Below are 25,725 nucleotides of genomic sequence, written 5' to 3'. Positions count from 1 at the left end.
GAAATAACAAAAATTACAAGGGAAGAAAATACGCACGACAGACTGGATTTAGTTAATGAATCATTAACGAATACTGATATATAAGTAGGAGTATTAGTCATAGACAGCAAATAAAGTAGTGTTCTGTGCTGTGAAGTGTGAACTGTCAAATGTCAAATCTTCTTTCACTTATTAATACAAAATCAAAAAAATTATCATAGTAAATGGTAATTCTGCAATAAATGAAATGTTAAATTCACATTAAAATAAAAGAAATCATCGTTTTAATTACAACTTCTTTCTTCTTTTGATATGAAAATACGACATTTATAAAATAATTAAAGTTATAATTTAAGTTTATAAATGCACATTTAATACCCATAAAACTCAATATCTTTATTTTTCATAATGGTTTGTGACTCATGTCTGCTTGGGTTCTTTTTATGTCGTTTGTATTGTTTTTGTGCAAACTCTATATATTTAACATAGAGGAATTAGAAATGGAAATGGATCGCACCCAAATGCAGCAACAAAATTGTCTGTCGTTTTTTGAAGGGTACGAGGTAAACTCAGTCATCGATAATATTTAACAAAAATAAATAATAAAATATTTAACAAGAATAATATAATCTGTACACAGAATATTAAATTAATGGATCGATGTTTTGCTGTTTGTTCGTTCGTTAGAAGAATAGTATCTATTTTTCTTTTAGATATTGTTTTTATTACAAATTTATTATTTATTATAATTATGTTTTTGATGACCTCCGTGGCGCAATGGTATGCGCGGTGGATTTACAAGAAGGAGGTCCTGGGTTGGATTCCCGACTGGGCTGATTGAGGTTTTCTTAATTGGACCAGGTCTGGCTGGTGGAAGGCTTCGGCCGTGGCTAGTTACCACCCTACCGGCAAAGACGTACCGCCGAGCGATTTAGCGTTCCGGTACGATGCCGTAACCGAAAGGGGTGTGGATTTTCATCCTCCTCCTTACAAGTTAGCCCGCTTCCATCTAAGACTACATCATCACTTACCATCAGGTGAGATTGTAGTCAAGGGCTAACTTGTAAACAATAAAAAAAAAATCTTAGATTGCATCATCGCTTACCATCAGGTGAAACTGAAATCGAACGTCACGTCATCTTTTAGTGAATTAGAAGTTGTTGACCATTTTTCATGCCATTGAACTACTTACTACACAAACCGGAATGATTTGGGAGTTTTTTCAGTCGACGAAAACGATTACAACAATGAAACATCGATACGATATAAGTATACACGCGTTAGATCGTTGATTGATTGACAGAGAGGTAACGTCTTGCGAGGCAGGTCCTTCTATAATTAGTCCAAGATAATTAATTAATTGTATGTGAATCTGGGCTCAAAAGGGCTAGAACCCAGAGCCGTAAAGCTTATTATTAAAAATAAAATGTATGTGAATCGAAACGAAAAGTGTCGCCTAAAAGAACCTTTTTGAGTACTGATATTGTTGTGTAAAAAGCCTAAAGTTGTGGACTATAGTGAAGGGTGTAACAATGAAAGACATATTATCGATAAGTAAAGTTTATTATCGTATCTTGTTCACAAAATTAAAAAAATTAACAATATTTGATTTAATATAATACATATTTCATATTATATAATTATTAACTAAATAAAATTAATCTTCATCTGAGTCTTCATCATCAGAATCTTCGTCTTCTGCCAAATTTATTATATATTAGTATCCATAGTGCGCAACGAGTAACACATGAATGTATTTATTTAATTGCAGTAAACACATTTATAGCAAAAAAAATACGCAATGCAATTACATTAGAAACCGACCAATCAGAATCGTCCAAATCATTATTGACTCATCATTAGCACGTGCGCAGGTAGCCGTTTATCGATAATTAGGGTGCGCAGGTAGGCGCGCTGCACATTCCTATCTTTTTTGACTTTTATGACCGGACGACTCAGATGATAATGCGCATACTATACGCGCTACGGGGCGATGTTTGCCCGCTGTATGCCACTCTGTTTACATGGCGGCTAAACGTTGGCTAATCGGAGTTTTTTTTGGAATCTGGAGTAATGGCTCTGAATAAATGGCCGCGTCCTCTATGACGCAGATGCGTATTGTGTTGTTTTGTAACTAAAAAGTTTTGGCTTCGATTTTCAGCTAGGATCAACATTTTTACTACTCCAATTTCAGGTAGTTTATAAGCATTAATCTTTTGTAGTGACTCTACTGCCGTTTCAAAAGGCAGATTCTTGTGAATAGCTTCAAACATCCTCTTGGTAAAAAACCGATCGAAATTTCACGTCGGACGCCTGGATTTTGGTATTATTTTTAAATTAATTTAAAGATTAAAATTTTTAGATTTTTTTACATCTTCTCGTCTTCTTTCAAGTTTTTTAATTTCCATGACTGTGTATTTTGGACTTGTTAAATTCGCTCTGAAGGTTGTAGCGTGACCAACAATTGTATTGTGCTATTCAACTACCTAGCTGAATACCTAATTAGTAGATAACAAACATTTATAATCCCCTCAGGACTTATAATATGTATTGAAGTGTTTGTGAGACGTCCTTCATGTAATAAATACATAGTATTCGTAAATGATAGTTGTGTTATTGTACCTGTGGTTAGAAAACAAATAAGACATCACTCAGTTTTTATACTTGGTTCAAAATTCAAAATTCATTTATTTCAATTAGGCTTAGTTTACAAGCACACAACTTGACGGTTCAAGTTATGACATGATTGAATGGTGGTAAGTAAAGTCGTCATCCTAACAAGTTACCGCTTCCATATTAGATTGCATCATCACTTACCATCAGGTGAGATTGTAGTCGAGGGCTAACTTGTAAAGAATCAAAAAAGAGCTGTATCTAACCACTGCAATAACGCAACAGCGATTCATCAGTAATGAAGTAAATCATATTTAACTCCCAGTTAGCGTCATAATACCGATTCAAAAGAATAATCTGTGATGCATTTGGTAGCTCGCCAACTGATCTCAAATGTAAAGCAGATTCCGGGAGCTCCCGGTGAAACACTCCGGATTCTACATACTAGACAGTTGCAGACTTTGCTAATTACTTCAACTGAAAATATAACGAATGTCTACCTTTTCCTTTAGATTTACGCTTCAAATGTGCTGTTACAGTTACTCATGTTGTCGTTAAATTTAATTAGTACACAAACGAGTCCAATCTTAACAAAATACTACGCAGATTTATCAACTCTTTGCCGCTTCAATCTCTGAATCAACGTTTATATTGGTTTACATATTGAGATAAATTAAATTTTGTACGTAAACTATTTTTTGTCGCAAAAATAGGGGATGTAATAGGGTATAAATAAACCATTGTTTCTCAAAACATTTAACGATGGCTGAATATTTGTCTGCCTATGCTTCTTCTCATGAGATTCCATAGAAAATATTTTGAGGTTAGGGCTCTTGAAATCTGCTTTCCAAACTTCCTGCTAGTAAATCAGGTAGGTGTGACTACCGCAGGCTCTCGTTTTATAACGGTTTTCGTTGCATTGTTTTATTTTTGAAATAGCGTACCTATCTAAGGACAGGCTATCGGAATGTGACATGTCGTGGCGCTGACCTCATCTCATTAGTTGCGGGCCCGAGGACGCCTCGAGTGGTGACGGCATCGCGGCCAGCATAACTGCTAAATGTTATTACGTTCAAGTGGATTTTTCCTTTTCGAACAGATGACTGAATGATTGTAATTCTTCTTAATGGTTTGGCTTAAAGTTGTGCTGCCCGGGCATTTCTTCTTACTCTCGTAAATATGTCTTGCGTAGATTTACGACTCTACGACAAACTAACTCGACTTTTCTAACTAGCTTGTTAAGAACCCTACTTGAAGTAAATAAATTTGAATTCAAATTGAATTAAAAACTGTAGCTAAACGAGTAGATGACAGTTTTTCAAGATAATCAAACACGTGAATTAGTTAAAAAAATGCATTTTTACAGAAACTATTGTACGTAATGAAAGAACACCAAGAAGCTAAAGAATTGATTTTTATCCTTCTTTGAGATAGGTATTTGCGGAATGATGAAATTTTATAGAACCACTTCGAGAATAAGGTATGTATTTAACCAAATTATGAGCACGTTTGGCCACTTAGAAAGTCATGGAGAGCTTTAGAGAGATAAAGGTTTCCTGTGTTTTGAAATTATTGCATTTTTGTCTTCTTAACGACGTTTATTAATATTAATGCCGTTTACCGACGTTGACAAGCGCACAGACCATCATTTCCTGTCTCATTTGTCATAGCTTAGACATTAATGTAATATTTCTTCGCAACGCTGCTAAGGCCCATGTCCTTTAGCAAGTTTGTCGTGAAAATGTTAACAAATAGAGGACTTTCTTATATTTATAAACTTGAAATGTTGTCCTAAACTAAATGATCTGGTCATTTCGGACCCCACTAGCGACCTCACTCTAATATAGAGTGAGGTCGCTAGTGGGGTCCGAAATCCGTTTAGGTCACTATACATGTTCATAAGTCTGCCCTTATGAACATGTATAGTGTGTATACAATATAGATTGTGCAAAAAAAATCAACTTTATAGCAACACCATAAATAGAAAGTCACAATAAACATTACCGACAAGTCCTAAATTGTAAATAAATTGAGCAGAAAGGAGCCAGTTTGCCCGAGTGCCGGTCGCAACGACCCCAAACCTGTTTCCGATAATAATATTTGAACGCCGAAACCGATTTTTATTTTTCTTGCCCCCCCTAAAATGGCTTTGTCTTCTTCTTCGGCAACTTTTGCTAACCTGTTGCGAATTGCAGTTTTTATTTAAATTTGCTGTTGTCTGTTGGAGAGTTCCGTGCTCTATCTCGTGTAAGTGAGATATTATCGGGCTGAGTTTGTTGTGGTTGTTTTACGCTGCTCGAAGATCTAAGTTACAAGCCAGCTTTGTGTTAGTTGTTGATGACTTTGCAACATTGTTTTAAGATAAAAAAATGCACCGAACGTTTTGCTTCAAGGTTTCTTATTCGAACTGCTAGTGTTGGGGTGCCCTTGTGGCAACTGAATTCTCCTACCATCTACAATCTAAACACATTCAAAGCAAGAGGGATTAGGCATTTTCTACGCAAGTCTATTCCTACTCTAAATCTCATCATTGCTTTCCATCAGCCATAATTGTAGTCAAGCGAAGGCCTTATTGACATAAAAAATGTGCGTCTCGGGACGCTCGGCAGAAATTGATAACTTAAACCTGCTGCCGTATGAGTGAGAGAAAGGGAAGCCAGGCAGAGTGGCACCGTAACTCGTTACTTTACAAAACGGCTTACCATTCGTTATGAAGTTATCACTTCAAAACGACAAATATGTTAGTCGGATTTTTAGATAGATGTACGTCGTACATCTGGATTAAGGGCTCTGTCTCGATCTACATCAGATGCTAATGATATTGACCAGGAGAGAAGACAAGTGCTCTACGAGGTACGTGGAGGTGCATTTTTTTGTATTACTCATCAATGAACTTCTATTATCCAGAGTAGGTATATTTGTCGTATTTTGGAAAGAAAAACCCCAAAATTTCCATAGTCATTGATATAAAAGTGACAGTCTGACGAGAACTTGACTGAATAACAGGTGCATCGCTATCTATGCTAGGACCGGATGCAGACAAATGGCACGCAACGCAACGAAGGGATACACTCGTAAATGTCAGCAAAACATTGTAACTGTTACTGGCCGCGTACTTTCGGAGCGTCGCATTCCCGCTAGCTTTCTTGGGGCCGGTCGATTCACTCGAGTCGTATGTCCATATCTGGCCGCGGAATACGTCCCTCAGCCGCCACGCATCTAGCCTGACACGAGTTTATATTAGCAGGTAATTGCTGACCGGGAACTCTACGTGGGGTCCCGACGGTGTACAGTTAGTTGGGTCCAGTTATTCCATGCATTTGTAATTAGTACGCGACATTCCTTTAAGTTTTGATATGATATGATTTGCTCTTGTGATCGTTATATAAATTCAAGCAGTGCGTAAGTGATTAGTCTTTTATAGTTGTCGTTGTATGCAGGTGGCTCAGAATCATGATGTTTGGAAGTATCTACAAAATGCCTATGGTGCTATAGAGGACGTCTATCTGATGATGTTGATGGTGATGATGAAGAAAATATTCCTAAAATTAAGAGAAATCTGTTATCAGACTAAATAGTTAACTGCTAAAACTAAAATAATTTTACCATGGCGTTGTACATCGGTCGTTAAGATTTTTGATCCCTATGTCGCAGGTCTAAAAGATGACGCATATGGTTTGGAAATGGCTTCCGAGGTCCATCTTCGTTCCAGCGTTCCATCTTAAGCCGGAGATTGCGAGCTTATTGCACAAATAAACTAACAGTAAAATTGGTTGCTGTGGTCGAAATTTAGTCGGGAGGTCGTTATTACGAGTACATGACCTCCCGACTCATTGATGGTATTACGTACCTACCTAATGACTTAAATTGTCATCATGTAGGTACGTAAAGACAGTGGGAGCTGTAGGGTTATTCTGTAACGTATTCTACCACTCTCCGTCTAACACGGTACGATAGATAGAATAAGGTAGAGGTGAATTCGAAATTCACACTTGCGAGTTATACAAAATTTCGTTACAGAATAGACCTCCTGTAGTGTACCTAGTTAGCTAGCGTCGATCGGCTCAGACAGCGCGGCCCACGCGGCGCCTAACGAGCGGCAGCGTGGGCGGCCTAAATTGTGTCACTCGCTGCTCGACCCTAGGTTTCATTTAACTTTGGCCTGATGATGCTCATGTGCGATGGGTAGACCACTAATAGCGTGCAATTTATAGATGCAAACATGCACTGACTACCTTGAGGACTCAGTACGAACTTGTATTGGAAAAGGTATTTTCCATTTTGTATAATCTATACTTACCGTAGTTGAAAACCTTAGGTACGCCGCTGTAGACAATGGTGCTGATACAAGTTTTGAACAAGTTCTATGATTCCTGTTTTTGACGTGTTCCTTTCATGCCCTCACCTGTGAACTTACTTAACTATTTGGCAATCGCTTATTCGCGATTTGCGTATAGACGATGGCGAACAGGCGATTTACTGCAAAGCTCACACTGCCGAAATGTAAAACCATAATTACAGAATAGCTGTAAAGCCAAGCAGATGGTCCACATCTGCTTGGTTCTTTAATTACATTACTATTAAAAAAAAATAAGTTTGTTCAGTTTTATAATAGGCTTAGCTGCAAATGTTTGACTAATGAGACGATAGTACAAGTCGCACGTCGCACGCCTGAGCGCGTTCCGCTGGAATGCGATTATCCGCGCGGAAACGATATCAGCCGGCGACTTGATAACAGCGGTACGGTGTGCTGCGAGTGGCTGATAACAACTGTTGAAGTACAACTCTGTCACTGTCACGTACTGCTGTGGGTCGAATGCTGCTCTACGCCGTAAAGTCGACTGTTGGTAAAGCCCCGCTAATTTCAGTATTGCACCTAGGACATGAAATTGGTTGCAGGGAGCTCTAGCAATTTGATATGGGGCATGATTACTACGTGGGTATTGGCGAGAGTCCACGAATGATGTTTTTTTATTTCGGGTTTATATTATCTAGGTACATCACTACTAATGAACTAGGAGTACAGGGGTATTCTATATTAGCTGACGCCGCGTGGTTTCCGTTCTCGCAGGAATACGGAGATAAAATATAGACTATAGCCTTCCTCGATAAATGGGCTATCTAAAACTGAAATAATTTTTCAAATCGGGCCAGTAGTTCCTGAGATTAGCGCATTCAAGCGAACAAACTCTTCAGCTTTATAATTAGTATATAGATTCTATTCGAATGTATTACTCAAAGAAAGCTTACTTACGCCCTTGCGCGGTTTACTTTTACATTGTCGTTGCAATGAGTGGCACTTGATGACATGTTGGCATGAAGCTCACCATCTATGTCACGGGGTGACGGACGTATGACAGCGCTGATTCTACTGAGAAGGGCACGCTAGAAACTCAGCACTGAGCCACAAATCTTGTAGACTTAATTGTTGTTTAACTGTTGTACAGTTACTTTGCTTTAAAAACTTGCTTATAAAATTACAATGTGTATGCAAACTTTCATGTTCCTACCCATAACTAATCCTGGCCATAACACCAAGTTATTGTAATTCTCAGAACTGAACGAGAATGCAAAATTTTCAAGTAAGAAGTTTAAAGGAAATTGTTATTTACTTCTGAAGTAATTGACCCACACATACACATGACATGCATTACGACAAAATAGCATCGCAAACACAATAATATTGTAAATTGTCGCCTAGCACTCCCTGCATCCACACGTAGTTGATATCCTTTGGACTCGTACGAAGCGTTTCGGTTCTTCGTACCTGATCCGCACTGCGAAGATATGGAATGCCCGTCCAGCTTCCGTTTTCCCTACCACCTACAACATGAATATTTTCAAGTCATAAGCTGCATCCTCGCTTACTGCCAAGGATAATTGCAGCCAAGCCTCGCCTATATAATGTAAAAGTATTTTTTTATAGACAGTGACTCGCTAATAAATAGTAATAATAATAAACAATGTGAAACTGTCAAGCATCGGCTTCCATCGGCGATCGGCAATCGCGAGCGATTATACGGAATCGATTAGAGCGAGCCAGTTGAACGACCCGGACGATTAGCTATCTCGCGGGCGAGCGGGACGCGACCTTAACCGGTACCCGGTGCCCGGTAACCGGTACCGGTGACCGGTGCGAGAGTTCCTGCAGCGTGAGTAGTCGCCTTGCCAGTGGGCTTAGACCGCGATGAGTGCGCGGTTTTGGGTCACTCGCTTATGTAGGTACCAGCGGCGAAGAGTCCATACAGGTCATTTCCCGCCGGGTTACCTTTTAAGAATCGATACATACATATAAATTCTTGTAATGAATATATATGTATGGATGTATGAGAAACCGTAGTTTGTATCAAGCGGCATGACCGTGGTTTGTTTTGTTTGGCACGGTTTTCGTCAATATTCCATCCTTCGCCACTGGTAGATCTAGAGCCCTGTGCCGTGTATAATGTTGAGCACTATGATTTATGTGCAAATCCTACAAAGTAGAAGATTACTTTTCCGATACAGTTTCGTAAAGAGTCCTCAGTGTATGTAGGCAGTGTATTTTTACATCTATGGAGTGCATGCCATTGCCTGGGCCGCAAATTTTTCATACCTACCTACCTAGCTAGCTCTTGACATAGTTTATCGTAAAATTATGCGTATCGTGTTTTGTTTTCTCATGAGCACGAATATGGAATGCCATGATGCTGAAATCCATTCTTCCTAATGCTTGCAATTTGGATAACTTTAGAAAAAAAATAAACCAGATCCACACTTGCCATTACATATCGCGGTCAAGCACGACCATACTACGGCGTATGAAAAATATTTCTGGGACTTGTTGCATGGAAGCTCCTAAAAGCTCATAGCTAATATTTCGTTTAGTTTTTTGTGTTTAAAGGATGTCCTATAACGCAAAAGTAATTTGTTTCTTTAAATTACATATTTAAGAACAAATACGATTGGGGCACTAAACACTACCTTGTGTAAGTACTACTAAATTCCAACGTCCACTAGTCCAAAGGACTAGGAAAGGAAGGAAGGAAGTTTGAACTCTATGCACTCACCAACCTAAATACAAAAACATGTGACAGAGTCGGTTAGGTTTAAAATCCGATGACGTAATTCGAGCTGGAAGTATGTGTTGCTTTTAAACGTACGCTCACACTCGTATATCTCGGAGCCCTAATTGCATGCGAATTTTTTGGGCACAGGCCCGACCGGTTCCGCCCGCTTATAGTGCCGATGATGTCACCGTGTTAGTCGCCCGATTGTGGTACATGTGAGCTCTCTGTGTTGTACTGGGGATTGGGTACTTCTAGCGTGACTTCTTAATTTATACGGGTATAGGTATGATTTTGAATGGACGTTGGAAATGTGACACCTTTGGTTGAAAGAAAGAACTTTTTCCTTTGAAACTGCTCATTTAAATCTTAATCTTAAAAGGGAATGCAAGAAACACTTTTCCTAACAGAAAGCTACATTATCAGTAATATTTTTGACGGCCTCCGTGGCACAGGGGTATTTACCTGAGTTCGAACCCCGGCTGGGCCGATTGAGGTTTTCTTAATTGGTCCAGGTCTGGCTGGTGGGAGGCTTTCGGCCGTGGCTAGATACCACCCTACCGACAGAGACGTACCGCCAAGCGATTTAGCGTTCCGGTACGATGTCGTGTAGAAATCGAAAGGGATGTAAATTTTCATCCTCCTCCTAACAAGTGCCCGCTTCCATCTTAGATTGCATCATCACTTACCATCAGGTGAGATTGTAGTCAAGGCCTAACTTGTTTAGAATGAAAAAAATATTATATGATATATGTTATCCCCGTATTCCTACAGTGTACAATATGAACTATGCGGGTAAAACCGCGATTTTGTGCTAGTATTACTAGTATAATGTTGTTTCGAGTATTGCGTATCATGATCCCAAATCAGTTAGAAGCCATTTTAATAATTGGATATAGAAATAATTTACTTATTTCATGTGATAATCGGATTGTGAGTTCATACGTGGCGAATAGTGGTAGGTGTCCACTTATCCGCATCGTAAGTGTCGAACAATCGGTAAGTTTGTTCACATTTTAAATGTACAATAAACATACTCGCACTAAATTATAAATTTCCAGTAGTAATAGTCTCTGCGCTAAACCGCGGACGGACTGACAGACATGCGAAACTATAAGGTTCCTTGTGGACTACGGAACCCTAATGAGGTTTAATATTCGACCCGTAGGTAGGTATGTATGTGAGGTTTTCTTTATAACTACTAATCCGATTTGGATGAAAATTACAATTAATTAAAAGAGTGCATTTAGGAAAGGTGTACATTATAACTAGGAGGCAGTTAGTTTACTTGGCACAAATTAATTATAGTACAAACGAATATGTTTATCAAATCGTAAAATTATGATAAATGGCTAATAATGTAATATTACGTGTATTTGCAGCGACATTTCCGTTTTTATACGTTTGAGTGTTATGTGTTAATCATTTGTTTTCGTTAGTGCATCCCTATTTATAGCCAATGAGATCACACGCCCGAGAATCGAACCCATGAACTATGTTATCATCTCGAGATTAATAATAATTTATTTTCATGTATTAGGTCATGTTTGTCAGTTATGACTCAATGTCATAAGCGGTTACTAAATATATTATTACTAACGGACGCCCGAGATTTTGTCCGCATGGAATTCAGTTTTCACAAATCCCGCGGGAATCATGGAGTTTTCCAGGATGATAATTATCCTATGTGTTAATATGGTATTAATTAATTTAAGCCAAATCGGTTCAGTAGTTGAAGCGTTAAAGAGTAACAAACATCCATACAAACTTTCGCGCTTATGATATAAGTAGGATGTATCTATTCTATGTTCTGTGCTATGACGTAGAAAACTGACTGAAAAGAGTGTCAAAACTCCATTATCAGATAAATGAATCACGAAACTTGGTCAGCAGAGGGTGTCAAAAGTGTCTGTGTTAGGCTTTCACGCCATCCGGGACACCACTTGATCACGTAGAATGACGCGGACTTATTCTACGGACGTCGTTATGCAACTTCGATTCAGCGCTCGGCTTGTCAGGTCACGGGTCAGGGGGAACAGAGTCCGAGACCCGAGTAAAAAAAGTAGTGTGTTTTGATTTTAAATTATTTGTACTAATTCTAGATACCTACTTCCGTCCAATTTTCTCAAAAAAAAATTTAGATAAAAATTTAATTAAGTTTTTGTAAATCCGGAATTCGAACCCGAGACGTCGTAATCCACAGCCGAAACTACTAGACCGGTGAGACCACTTTCAACGAACTATTAATTACATTTGTACAAACAAACTAATGGACTTTATTTTTGCACTCCCCGAAACGTACAGTTACGTCAGATCGCTGACGTCACGTCCCTTAGGGCGCCTTTTCATTGCACGATAGACTTAGAAGCATAAAATCTCGTGTCTATATTGTGCCTACGTATAGTATACCTAATATTATTGTGTTTAAGAAAAATTCGTTACGCACGCTTGACTTGGAGAGTAAGCTGGCGAATGCGTTACGAAAAGTGTAATCGGTGCCCCTTAAACATTCATCTTCACTGCTCGTGTTCTTGCACCTGTAGCCCTAGCATATGCCAACGCCAACGACCCATCTCATGAAAAGAAAAAAACATCGTCCATTAATAGCGGCGGAGTTGGAGCTCTCTTTTGATCTATAACGCAAGATATATAAATTGCTGTGCTATCGGTCGATATTTTCTCGTCTCCTCGTCGTCGGCCTCCTGGTAGAACCCTTCTAGAGGAGCTTTGTGTATCATATTCCCATCGACGAGTGCAGCATGTGCATGTAGTAAATCTTTATTGGTTAAAACATACAAGGTTTTACAAAAATAATTGTTAGACCTTCTTTCGGGCACGAAAGTGTCTGTAACAGAAAGCCTCACTCTTCCATAGCCAACATAACAACTGTATGTTATGTGTGTGTTTTTGTGTGTGTGTGTGTGTGTGTCTTCGTGTGTTTGTGTGTCTCGGCGCAGCTGTCAGTGTCGCTTCATAACAATCATGTACATGCGCCCTAAGCGATCAATCCCACAGTAGCGCCGCCACCGTCCAGCGCGCCGCAGGAATGCGCCGCGAGCACATCTGGCAGTTTAATGGTACCGCGCCTCGGACCGGACCAGTTAAAAATACCGCCGAGCGTTCAGCCGATTAACAGCGCCGATGTACCTGTGCCCACTGAACGACTGACCGGTGTTACGGTGCGTAGTGTAACATGTTACACAGCAAGCAGCAGACAGTACGATGAACAAGCGCTTGTTGCCACAGAGCTTAGAACCCGGCGCACAGTTGAAATGCATACCATAGAAATCTTAGTAACAATACAATAGAGATGGCGTCTTCTACTACAAACTACGAGTGTGTGTAGCCGTCAGATAGGTGGCTCTTCGATGTCGCGCGGAAACACTGTAGCTTGGCAACAATGATGCCACTCCCACGATAGGGAAGTGAGGTCCATCAGTCGTGGGGTTTTCTTTCATCGCACACGCCTCCCGGCCCGCGCGGATCATCGGGAGTGTTACGAACGAACTTGCCAAGCTATACGCAAGTACGCAGCGTAACACACTAGTACATTGTACAATAGAACCACCCAGATGTCATTGAATGTAGTCGAAAATTATTATAAAGTAGTTTACCGAGAGAAGATACGTTTTTGTCGAATTTTGGAGGCGTAGGCACCAGCTGCGGCGTTAAGTTCATATGCAGGATTTCTATTGCTTTATTATTAACATTTCTATGGTTACTTACTTATAATCCTTTTATTATATTTTTATTACTGCATAATATGTCACAAGGGTCACAAATAATGAGCTGATTCACCGCGAAGACGCAGCGTCGCATAATAATGGCTAATTTTCCAGCCAGCATCCGAACGACGTCTTTACGACATCTTAACGTCGTTACGCGGCTTTATTGCCCACGAGTGTCGACTGTGGAGCCGCAACGATACATGTCTTCACAACGACAGTAATAAACAAGAGCCGTGATAGCCCAGACTTGGATTCAGAGGGCGTAGGTTCGAATTCGGTCCGGGGCATGCACCTCCAACGTTTCAGTTATGTGAATTTTAAGAAATTATATGTCTTTTTTAGAAAAATATTAATTTAGAACTACTTCATACTTACCTTGGTTTAGACCACAGAACAGATTACGCTAAAAACTGAAGGCAGTGGCAATATAATTCCATATATGTAGCTAGCCTTATGCCACTGCCAAATCAAAGACAAATGATTGATCTCAAACATATGAACTTGTATCGTAACAACACGTAACAGTCGGTGGCACCGGCAGTTATCTCGTCCGCTGCCGCGAGACAACTTATCACCTCTTATCGATTTTAAGTGATGGGTTCGTTACACTTGCTGCTCGCCCGCCGGCTTCCCTCACTGGTTATGTAACGTGTGATAACGTTGTTCATTGTGGTTTTTTTACAAGCTTTTCCAAGCTGTTGTAGGACAGCATGCGTCAACAATATATCTGGTGAAGAGAAAAAGACATATTGTCGACCATTTGTCTCTTTTTTTGTCCCAAAGCAACGAAAGAGAGAGCTTTATTTTCGTCCACTCGTGGACTTGCAAACAAAACGGTCTCGAGCCTCCAGCAGCCAGCCGCTGGTGCTGTGCTATTGGTCGATCTCTTTCTCTCGTCGCTTTAAATATCGTGATGTATATCTTAGGCCTACTTGTATTCAACCCTTTAGTTTCCGCTTCTCTTCGGTGACTTTAATATTAAGTACCTCGGAGCTGGTCTCACGATGGAGTAATTAGGTAGCTATAGGAACTTCGTTATCAATTAAAATACAACATTTTATTGAAAAGTTAATTTTTTTTTATTCTGTTGCAGGTAATTGAGTAACTGGTCTTCTGATTCTAAGATAGGTAAAATATTTTACTTATTGTGTTAATTTTTTAAATTATTTTTAAGGTTCCTTGAACGTCAATCTCTGGAGCTCGCCAACAGCTTTAGTAGGTAATTTCAAAACCGAGAGACCTAGGTTCAATCGCTATTTAGTTAAATAATAGAAAAATGAGTCATTGATGAAAAATGTTGAGCCTCTACTAATTTTTAAATGAAAATAAACAGTTTAGATAACATAGAGATTGTATGAACAATGTTCTCTTTTCTTTCATTTGTATCTGAAAAGAAACGCACTGAAAATAAAATGCAATTTCATTTAATAAACACAACTAACTCATACATCCAGTGATATTACATCCAAAAAGACAACGCAGCTTTAACAAAAAGAATCCTGATTTCGCAAAAATCCTCCGTCCGTTTGACAAATCCCCTAAAATTGTCCCTCAAAATGAGTCCTCTACGTTTCGCCATTGTATTGTCGGCTTTGCTCACCCACCTCTTGCCAGTTGTGATTCGAACCCTTTTTCAGAAAAAGGACCGTCGGGGTGACTTCACACAAAATCGGGTCAGTACGTATTAAAGTATTACGCCCGGATGACATAAATCGAGCATCTGAGTTCATTGCAACAGTTTATCGTGTCTTGTATAAAGCAGGTCAAATGATCTTTTTTCGTCGTTCAGCGTACTAAATGTGTTAAGGATTTGTCGTAAAAAGACTGAATAGTGTCTGTTTAAAAAGCAATATTAAAAATTAAAAATGTGTGACTAACATAAAACGTCACTTCATTAATATTTAATACTGAAATAGCTTTATTTTGCGTCAAAATATGTCTAAGTAGTTATAGAACCCTCTCAACCTTTATTGTGAGATTCATCATGCAAAGCCATGTAAAACAATTTGCTTGCGGGACTAGTTTCAGGTGTTTATCTATCTCAGTACTATGGTGAAGACTCATGACATTTTCGATTCATAAATACGCATGCTCAATGGAGAGTCATAGAGAGTAAAGCTGCTAGCTGTGTAAAGTTTTGTTCTGCGGTTTGTAAGTGAACACACGGAAATTAACGTGACAACGAACGAATTGCTTCACAGCGAAATGGTCTTATTGCCTCTCGAGTTTCATTTTATGAGGTAACCCTTAACCACTGTTACGCGTACTATGTTTAGACTTCAATAATTTATATGTATGTAGGTATGTGTATTTAAAACCTGCTGTGTGTCGTGGCTTCAGCCACAGCCGTCCTGTGGAAATATCAGTAAAGTTGTTTGCACCTTCCTTATAAACGAGTAGGAAAGTGGATATAGAGCTCAGATCTTCCACTCTGTTGCAATGAAGGTTTTTTTCGTAAAGATTTTCAGCCCGGAGTGGTGTGATACCCCGTGCCTCGGAGAGCACGTTAGGCCGTTTGTCCCGGTCATTATCATTTAAAATCTGAAGTGACCAGTAAAGAGTTCAACATTGTATAATAGACCAATAATTTAGAAAGGGATATGTGCCCTTTCTAAGCCCGAATCATACGGGTCATTGACTCTTTTACTCTTGACTGGTTTATAGGGTTTTCTGTACCTGAATGCTAAATCGAATAATTATTATTAATTCCTATTGACCCAAGCTAGAAGTCGAATCCACCGATCTCCCACTTTTATAACAAATGTAACTTAAGTACGCCACATGATGATATACGTTGTAGAGTGTGCTCATGAACTACACAATCCAGTTCCTTCATCTCAATCTCATCTACCACAGAAAAATGAGACGCCGTGAGCCATCGACTCGCACAGAACGTTTTGTGTCGACGACGTTTGTTATTAAAACAGCTGAGACGTGAAATACCCTCTCGGCGCCAGTGTTTGATTTGTGCAACTTTAAGATAAGAGTGAATAGGTATCTTCTAGACAAGAGGAATGATTGTAGCCAAACGAAAGCCTATTCAGAGGTGCGATTCCGCTATTTTACGCTCTTGACGAACCTTTCGTCTATAATACGCCTTATTCGAATTTGAATTTTATGTTTATAGGATACCAAAATTACAATGTCTCTAACAACTAAGTTCCCATGATAACGAACGATGTCACAGCGATGTAACTTATAGAATGCAGGCGCAGTAAACATTGAAGAAGATTAAACAGTAACAACGGCTTAACTTGAACTTAAAGGTGCAGTTAACTACTTAGGTCAAGGCGCTTTATGCAGCGCTGTCGTTGAAACTAGGACCTTTCATCACAGACAAACAACATGCTATTAATCCAATACTAAAAGAAACGTATGGAAAGTTCCCGAATATTTGTAGACACACCCTTGCACGGACTGTATCAATGTCTGGAAATGTGTTGAAGGAAAAATAGTCTTATTATATATTGTTTAAGGGCTATATTCTGTGCATCGTTATATTTGCAGAAAACACGACATTGTGCATATTTGTTTACGAGGGGATAAAGACAGTCTCGCCTCGTAATGGTGGACATAACAGTTTCAGAAAAAAAGATTAGAGATTGTTCTCCTTGCTGATGTATTGGAACTTTTATGTTTACTCGTTACATTGTTTTGATATATAGTACCTATAGAAAATATAAATACATATCTATGTGGTCAAAGATAGTAAAGACAGCCGTAGAAATAAAATAAAGCTTTAATGTTTTCGCTTTTAAAACAACATGATATTTCATGCCACGATTTTCTCCAATAAATCTTACTTTCTCTCAACTCAAGTCTCAGTAAAATTATAACTTTTTTGTGAATGAAATTTTATACTAAAAATGGAAAAATAATAAAAATTTTAATAAAAAAAAATACAACCGACTTCAAAACCTAAAAACGTACCCACTTTTTTTTCAGTGAAAGTCGGAAAGTTTCGTTAAAATCAATCCAGCCGTTCCAAAGATTAACCTGGAGAAACAGAAATACAGAGGCAGAAATTGAAAAAGAAGCTTGTTTGTGTTTTGGTATCGTATAAACAACTAAAGTCAAATTGAGTAGGTATTTTAAACTATGTAAACAAACAAAAACAGCTGACTCAGGGGTGCTCAACATTTTATCATTATTTACGAATATTATCATGAAATAAAACTTCCTGTGATAAACAAATATTTTTTTAATTCTATATTCCTATATAATATATTCTGTTATTTATCAAACAGATAATGCTTCACTTATATTAAGGGTTCCGTAGGCAATAAAGAACTCTTATAGTTTTGTTTCTTTATTATGTAGAAGCAAGCATAAGGTTTCCTCGACATATTTAAATACATTAATCAAAACGGTTTTCTCGGAGGACGATAAGGGTGATTGATTCGTACGTTTCTTTTTTGGTGACGGAAACAATAGCAACGCGGAATAACTGCTCCGGCTAGTACCAGGCTCCGGTTCACTAATTTTCGTACTAAACTAAATAAAATTAATTAATTAAACTGATAAAAAACCCGACTGCATAAATGATAAAAAAACTGAAAAGAAAAAAAAGCTCAGTCCAGAAGTGTAGAAAACAATTAGAAAACAGTCGGGACCTATTATATTGAATAGAATGATTTTCGTCTACATTTTTTATTAGGTCCCGACTTTAGTTTGATCAATTTTTATATCATTTATGCCGGGTTTTTATATTTGTTTAATTAATTAATTTATTTCACACTTTTTAGTTACGATAGATGGTGAATTTCGGATTTATTGGTTACGTTTGTTACAAAGTACGATAATGTATATCTAAGTCCAACCGAAATTAAGTAAATATTCAAAAAATCTACGCAACCCTCGGTGGCCGAATCCGACTCGCACTTGTCCGATTTTTATAATCAATATATTTCTTTTAGTCTATTTTAGGTGTTTTATAACTACACTTCATAAACCTCGCACCTTATAGTCGTCCGCCTCGCGTATTATGTATAGACTTAATTAATATTAGAATTAATAAATAACGTTTTCCTAATTGTAGTTTTTTTAACATGGCCATGATATACTATTTTGAAATTCTCACAAAAATCCCTTGAATTTGATTCGCATGTTGCAATATTCACAAAAAAAAAACTTCACCCCGATTCTATAGCGTCTCACAGTCGTCTTGTTGGTTTTTTTTTCTAATTTCACCTATCTAAGAACACTTGGGTTATTAAAACAAATCTAACGTTATCTGAATTACGTAAATCCGTTCAACGGTTTGGAAGATATGAGGTAATAAAGAATATTACATACATACATACAAGAAAACATAACCCTTCTTGCAGTCGGGTAAAAACAGTAAACAAACAACAAATACACTATAATTAACAATAACAACGAAACGAGAACAAAACGAAATAATAAAAATTACAAGGGAAGAAAATACGCACGACAGACTGGATTTAGTTAACGAATCATTAACGAATACTGATATATAAGTAGGAGTATTAGTCATAGACAGCAAATAAAGTAGTGTTCTGTGCTGTGAAGTGTGAACTGTCAAATGTCAAATCTTCTTTCACTTATTAATACAAAATCAAAAAAATTATCATAGTATATGGTAATTCTGCAATAAATGAAAGGTTAAATTCACATTAAAATAAAAGAAATCATCGTTTTAATTACAACTTCTTTCTTCTTTTGATATGAAAATACGACATTTATAAAATAATTAAAGTTATAATTTAATTTTATAAATACACATTTAATACCCATAAAACTCAATATCTTTATTTTTCATAATGGTTTGTGACTCATGTCTGCTTGGGTTCTTTTTATGTCGTTTGTATTGTTTTTGTGCAAACTCTATATATTTAACATAGAGGAATTAGAAATGGAAATGGATCGCACCCAAATGCAGCAACAAAATTGTCTGTCGTTTTTTGAAGGGTACGAGGTAAACTCAGTCATCGATAATATTTAACAAAAATAAATAATAAAATATTTAATAAGAATAATATAATCTGTACACAGAATATTAAATTAATGGATCGATGTTTTGCTGTTTGTTCGTTCGTTAGAAGAATAGTATCTATTTTTCTTTTAGATATTGTTTTTATTACAAATTTATTATTTATTATAATTATGTTTTTGATGACCTCCGTGGCGCAGTGGTATGCGCGGTGGATTTACAAGAAGGAGGTCCTGGGTTGGATTCCCGACTGGGCTGATTGAGGTTTTCTTAATTGGACCAGGTCTGGCTGGTGGAAGGCTTCGGCCGTGGCTAGTTACCACCCTACCGGCAAAGACGTACCGCCGAGCGATTTAGCGTTCCGGTACGATGCCGTAACCGAAAGGGGTGTGGATTTTCATCCTCCTCCTTACAAGTTAGCCCGCTTCCATCTAAGACTACATCATCACTTACCATCAGGTGAGATTGTAGTCAAGGGAAACTTGTAAACAATAAAAAAAAAAAATCTTAGATTGCATCATCGCTTACCATCAGGTGAAACTGAAATCGAACGTCACTTCATCTTTTAGTGAATTAGAAGTTGTTGACCATTTTTCATGCCATTGAACTACTTACTACACAAACCGGAATGATTAGGGAGTTTTTTCAGTCGACGAAAACGATTACAACAATGAAACATCGATACGATATAAGTATACACGCGTTAGATCGTTGATTGATTGACAGATAGGTAACGTCTTGCGAGGCAGGTCCTTCTATAATTAGTCCAAGATAATTAATTAATTGTATGTGAATCCGGGCTCAAAAGGGCTAGAACCCAGAGCCGTAAAACTTATTATTAAAAATAAAATGTATGTGAATCGAAACGAAAAGTGTCGCCTAAAAGAACCTTTTTGAGGAGTGATATTGTTGTGTAAAAAGCCTAAAGTTGTGGACTATACAAGCATTTGAGAGAACAGTTATATTCCAAATCACAGACAGGCATTTCAATTTGTCTTATATAAAAAAAAGCTACAAGTTCGTCAGCTCATGGTTCAACTGGTCTAAGATCCCGCTGCAAGATTAGTTGCTATATTTCATCAAGTGAAAACTTCTTTATGTGGCCGCTTCTAAGATGGAGAGAAAGTAAAAAAAGCCAACAACAAGGTTGTGTGCGTGTTTTCATGCCCTTCGTATTCGGTGCTCCACTGTCCCTCGACCACGTGCCCTAGTGAGCCTCCCTGCGAGACACTCCATTCAAGTTTGATCAATAAAGTTATTGCGCGTGACTCGCTGTACCTAGTACCTAACCCCTCTCGCCCCATTTAGTGAAGGATATATGTGACTTTGAAACGTGTATTTTTGGTAGGGTCGACAGATTTACATACACACCAGCTGATTCTTGAACAGCTTACAAAATAATACGATAAAGGTGATTTTTGTTGATGTTTGTGTTTTTAAAAAGATGAGTAGATTAGTCGGTTCTATCCAATCTACCCTAATATTCCACGTAGTAGTTCCACGGGATTTATGCGGGTGAAACCGCGAGGTTCTGCTAGTAATTATTGAGAAACGATCTCTCGAAGCTACATTTATGTAATTAAGTAGCATACTGATTTCCTCGATTTCACTCATAGTTACTAAAGGTAAATGATACAGTATTTGTAGTTATCACATTTCTCACTAAACCAAAGAGCTTCATCCAAAAGTATCATAAGTAAATGTGGAAAACTGTCATACACTTTTTTTTAAATAGACAAATAAAATACTTTGTAAATTGTAGTAGAATAGGAAGTGATAAATAAAATGCGTGTTGTTTTTTTATTAGTAGATTTAAATAAGGCTGATACGGATCAATGATTGAAGGAACTTCATATATTTATTTTGGTGATGCCATCTAGGTATTACCACCACACTAGGTGACCAAATAATAAAAACCGGTCAAGTGCGTGTCGGGCCACGCGCAGTGTAGGGTTCCGTAGATTATGTTAGCACTTTAATCCCTTATGTAATGCACAAGAATACCGATAACGATACCCCACACTATAGAATAAACGATAAAAAATTGATCTTGAATTGATTGCATGTAGGGAAGGAACCACAAAAAAAATAGAGATTGACCGGGTTCGCTAGTTTACTAAAAAAATCTGGATAGGTATATTAATATCAGCCGGCGCTTTACTCTTTTTATTCAAATACATTAAAGTATGAGCAACACAATGATGTTGTTAAATTCAAACAACTTCTTTACTTAACTTCTTTATGACATTAAAATACAGGTATACAAAACATACATGTTATAAGATTTAAATCTATGTATTACATAATAATCAAAGAAAACAACCTAAATGAAGAAGTTAATAAATAATCATTTAATAATATTATATTACCGTTTTCGTCATTTACCTATTTACACAAATTTATTATTTAAGCATTTATTTATATATATATATTTTTTAATTATGCCTTTAGAATACAAAATATTAATCAAACTTTATAAAAATAATAGCCCACCAGTTGCGAGGCTTTTTTTTCTAGTCGTCATAATTAAAAATCCAATACACTGTGCGTTCGTTACCGCGGCACAGTCGCGACTGTCTTCACCCTACAATCACCCCACGTTCGGGGTGCGTAGGTATAGCTCGCGTTTCGACCTCTAGTATGAAGTCAACCTACTGGTTATACTGTGGTAATACTAGCAGAAATAAGCATGATACAATGATTATTTACTATTAGATATGACAATCACGCGTCGAAACTGAGGTGGACAAAGGTGGCTAATTGTCTTAATTTCATTCAGTGGCATAATAAACAACGAAAGTTATTTAGATATTTGAAATCTTAAATATTGTCTACATTGTCGAGTTGGGTGTTCAGGAAGTGTAATAACTAAATAATAAATATAATATACATAAATAGAAAATTGTGCATGTGTGCGCTCAGTGGTGTGGCTGAGTTTGGAACTCTTTGCGGTGATTTTGTAGGCACGTAACATATCTAATAGTATAAAATTATTGATGGCAGTACTTTCCCGGACGAGTGTAACAAACAGCTCTACCATTACAAAACTACTATAACTAAGCTAATAGCTGGTGAGGGCGGTTTTTGGGCTATTGTCGTACCCACTCCTCATATTTCCAAGAAATTGGAGGATTGAAAAGATATGGCAACTATTCTTAATAAAATGTTGGTTGTCCTGACGAAAACATAACGTGTGTTCGCCGCAACAAATGGCACTAACTATTAGAGGGCACGAAAGTTGTAGTTGCGCTGTCATTGATTGCCGTCTTATTTATTATCTTGTTATTGTGGACGCCGCGCTGCCGCCGCGCGGGCGGGCGGGGCGAGGCGCTATCGACTCTAGTACAGACAAACGGAGATACTAATTCAGATATTAATGCGGCATACTTTATTTGTCTAGGATAAATACATTACGTAGAATTGGGGTTGCATTTTTGTCCATAGAGATTTGAAGTTTAACTACATAATATTGAAGTAATAGAGCCTGTTTTGGGTGGATCTAATTTTCAGAGAAAAATATTACACGCCTAAATATTTATCTTTATACTACAAAATCACGAAGATTTTACTCTACTTCAATGAATTGGAATTTTTAATGAATGAATCCGTCTCGAATCTGCCCGGAACAGATGGTATCAGATATACGAGTAGCTTTTGAGGCTGTGACCTGGAAACTGGCCGATATGCCGCGCGCTGGCGATGAAAGCTCGATATCATACGATAAATGTTGATAAAACGTTATTTGGAGTATAACTGATAAACGGAGATAAATAGTATTTCGGGAGCTTAATTACTTTTTGGAGAATTTGATAGGATTTTTTCGATTATTAGTGTAGCCAGAGAGAATTTCGACCAAGCAGTAGGGAAGTTCATAAAGCTTCTACACAATGATATTTTGTTCACAGTCTCTTACATGTTAGATAGCGACAGTGCGAGCGGAAGCAATACCCTAACGAGCTAATGGCCAACAAACTGAGTTAAAGCCGTCGACTGAGCGTCGCCTGGCTACTGACAGCGGACTGGAGGATACGTTATTGGGTTTGTGATCTAATTGATGTAGGCTTTTAAACGGCGTTGTCACGTTAAGGGGAAACTGTCTGCGGAATTGGACATGTAATAGAGTCAAATTAGTCTCGGAAATTTATACTTACCTAACGCCACGCACGGTCAAGAATGTAGTTCAGTCTGCAAATATTTGCAATATCTTTCGTGTTAGGAGTATGCACGACGATAGTCCAGCGGATGGGGATCATACTACGATATCTCGGTGATAAGTCCGGAACCTTTACCGATGAGTTATTAAGGCATAATTTAAGGAAAAACATCAGTCAACAATGATTACTTAGTAACAGTTTCTACGAAGAGTGTAGGATCATTTCCACCGTACAACGTGAACGGAAAATGGCTCGCATCCAGCGGCCGGAACAAAAGGCACGTTCAGGGAATAACATCCGCGCGCCGGGCGCCGCCTCCACGGCCTCCGGGCGGACGACGTCGCTGAGTGTTCTGCGTGAAACCGTAGAGTCAAAGAATAGGGAGAGTTACAGAACAGCGATACATCCTTGCCTATTTTACCGCTTTCTATGGGCGTGACAATTTTTTTCTTAGTGATAATTTTCCGTGTATACATAGGTTAACTTCGAGTCTATCATCAAATCAAATAAATTCAAATCATTATTTATTTGCTAGAGTACATGTGTCGCTCTTAATGTAGTACGCAAAGTTTTACTATTCTATCTTAATTTAAAATGCCGGCAGGTTGTTTGTTTCAGCACCTACACTGTCACTAAAAATCCAGCGTCGATTAATTTTCAATATTTGGCCTTGGCAGTGCGGTGATGGCATTTTCTTTGGCACGTTGGTTGCGTTGCCAAAATTCAGTAAGAATGAAAAACCACGTGAAATTTCTGTAAGGAATCAAAGATGATATTAAACTTTTTTAATTGACGTATTCTCTATTACTTACTTAATGTCTGATATCTTCTCGTGTTGTGCCATAATAACTGACCCAAAAAAAAAAAGATTTCTTGCTTCAGTAAAATGTTGCTAGTATACACCTTTCATCACATCTCCTTGTTTCTGTTATCTATGTACGTACGTATGATCACCCTAAGGGGAACTGAGATTTCGCACATCTCTATACACGAGCCCTGAGCCCGAGTACGCGACGCTCTTTTGATAGTCGACAAAGGACTACCGCAGAGACATAAAAAGTCTTGTGACTGGTGTAAACAATAGCTACGTTTATGCTATCACGTTTCATCTTATACCATTCAGAAGAACTCTATTACTACTGGGGCTAGGTACAGCTCCATATCAATTTATATATTCCTAAATGGGACAATTTTGGTGCTTTGAAGTATAATACGTTGCTTATACAAATGCGCTATAGTTCTTCAAAAGTATTAAATAAGTAAATAACTACTAATTGCAGAAACAATGCCCTGGAAAGTCGGCCCAAGGTTGATACCAACAGGTAATATGATAAAGAGGCGTTGAACTCTAAAGCAAGTGATTTATACGTGCTGGCGCGCGTCCAAGTCTCCACCCTGATGATTATTTTCAATTTGCACGAAATCTGATCTACTTCACACATTCTGTCCCTTTAGTTTTGGACATTTTGGCAGAATTTAATTGATGCAATTTCTTTCGTGACGCATTTGTCTGCGTTACTTTTGTCAATACCAAGAAAGCTCTAGTTATGATTCCAAATCAGAATCAAATTATTGATTTATGTTTTCTAAAGTGGCAATAGTTCCAAAAGGATACTAAAGTGCTAGAATGACGACCTTGTCCGGAAAGGGCAGTGTTGGTTGACGTTAAGTAGAAGTAAATAAGTCAAGTCACTGTAGAGTCAGCATCTCTCGAGGATGCTTATGTCGAATAAATGAGCATAATGGCCACTAAAACAAATTGGCCGAATCTCAGCATAGAGATGTTGTTAGCTTATTATTAGCATCCATGTTCCCGAGGTGTCAAGGTCGCTCCCGTTGTGTTGTCGCATTCTGTGTCTGCATTCTTTTGTGCTCTCCGCGCTTCACTTGCTTCAAGTTGTGTCTAATTGCGTCGAGTCATTATAGAGTTAAAACAACGTTCGAGTGCTTCATTAATTTGATTAACTAATGAAAAATCTGAAAGTTAATTAATTTTTTTGACGTGTCAAAAATTATTCGCATAATGTAATGGCGGACGTCGGCGACTTCATGTGTGTTGATTTCTTTCTACAACTCTTAATTTAAAAATGTACATTTTTTTAAATGTTTAATTATACTTTTATTTCCTTAATCACTTAGAGGTTTAATTTTCAAAAAATCTGCATTGTGTTGCCTGGGCATTAGTGCTAACTAACTGCGTAAAAGAAACTTATGTTCACATTGCAGTCCTACTTTTGGATTTGTCATTGATGTCA

At 37.9% G+C, this 25,725-nt stretch overlaps 1 protein-coding gene across 4 annotated transcripts in view; it reads left to right on the top strand.

Moving 5' to 3' along the window:
* LOC112058407 (protein 4.1 homolog) overlaps positions 1–25,725 on the top strand; it is an 82,389-nt gene that overhangs the window by 4,934 nt on the left and 51,730 nt on the right. Inside the window, exon 2 of one of the 4 annotated variants that reach the window (XM_052888606.1) lies at positions 14,457–14,491. The exons of the other annotated variants lie outside the window; for them this stretch is intronic. The gene's annotated coding sequence lies outside the window, so the exon portion shown is untranslated. The remainder of the gene's footprint in view (positions 1–14,456; positions 14,492–25,725) is intronic. 4 annotated transcript variants of the gene reach the window in all.

Source organism: Bicyclus anynana, chromosome 2 (genome assembly GCF_947172395.1).
Source record: "Bicyclus anynana chromosome 2, ilBicAnyn1.1, whole genome shotgun sequence".
Lineage (NCBI taxonomy): Eukaryota > Metazoa > Arthropoda > Insecta > Lepidoptera > Nymphalidae > Bicyclus > Bicyclus anynana.
The sequence above is the reverse complement of the archived record's forward strand: the minus strand, read 5'-3'. Positions and strand labels throughout refer to the sequence as shown.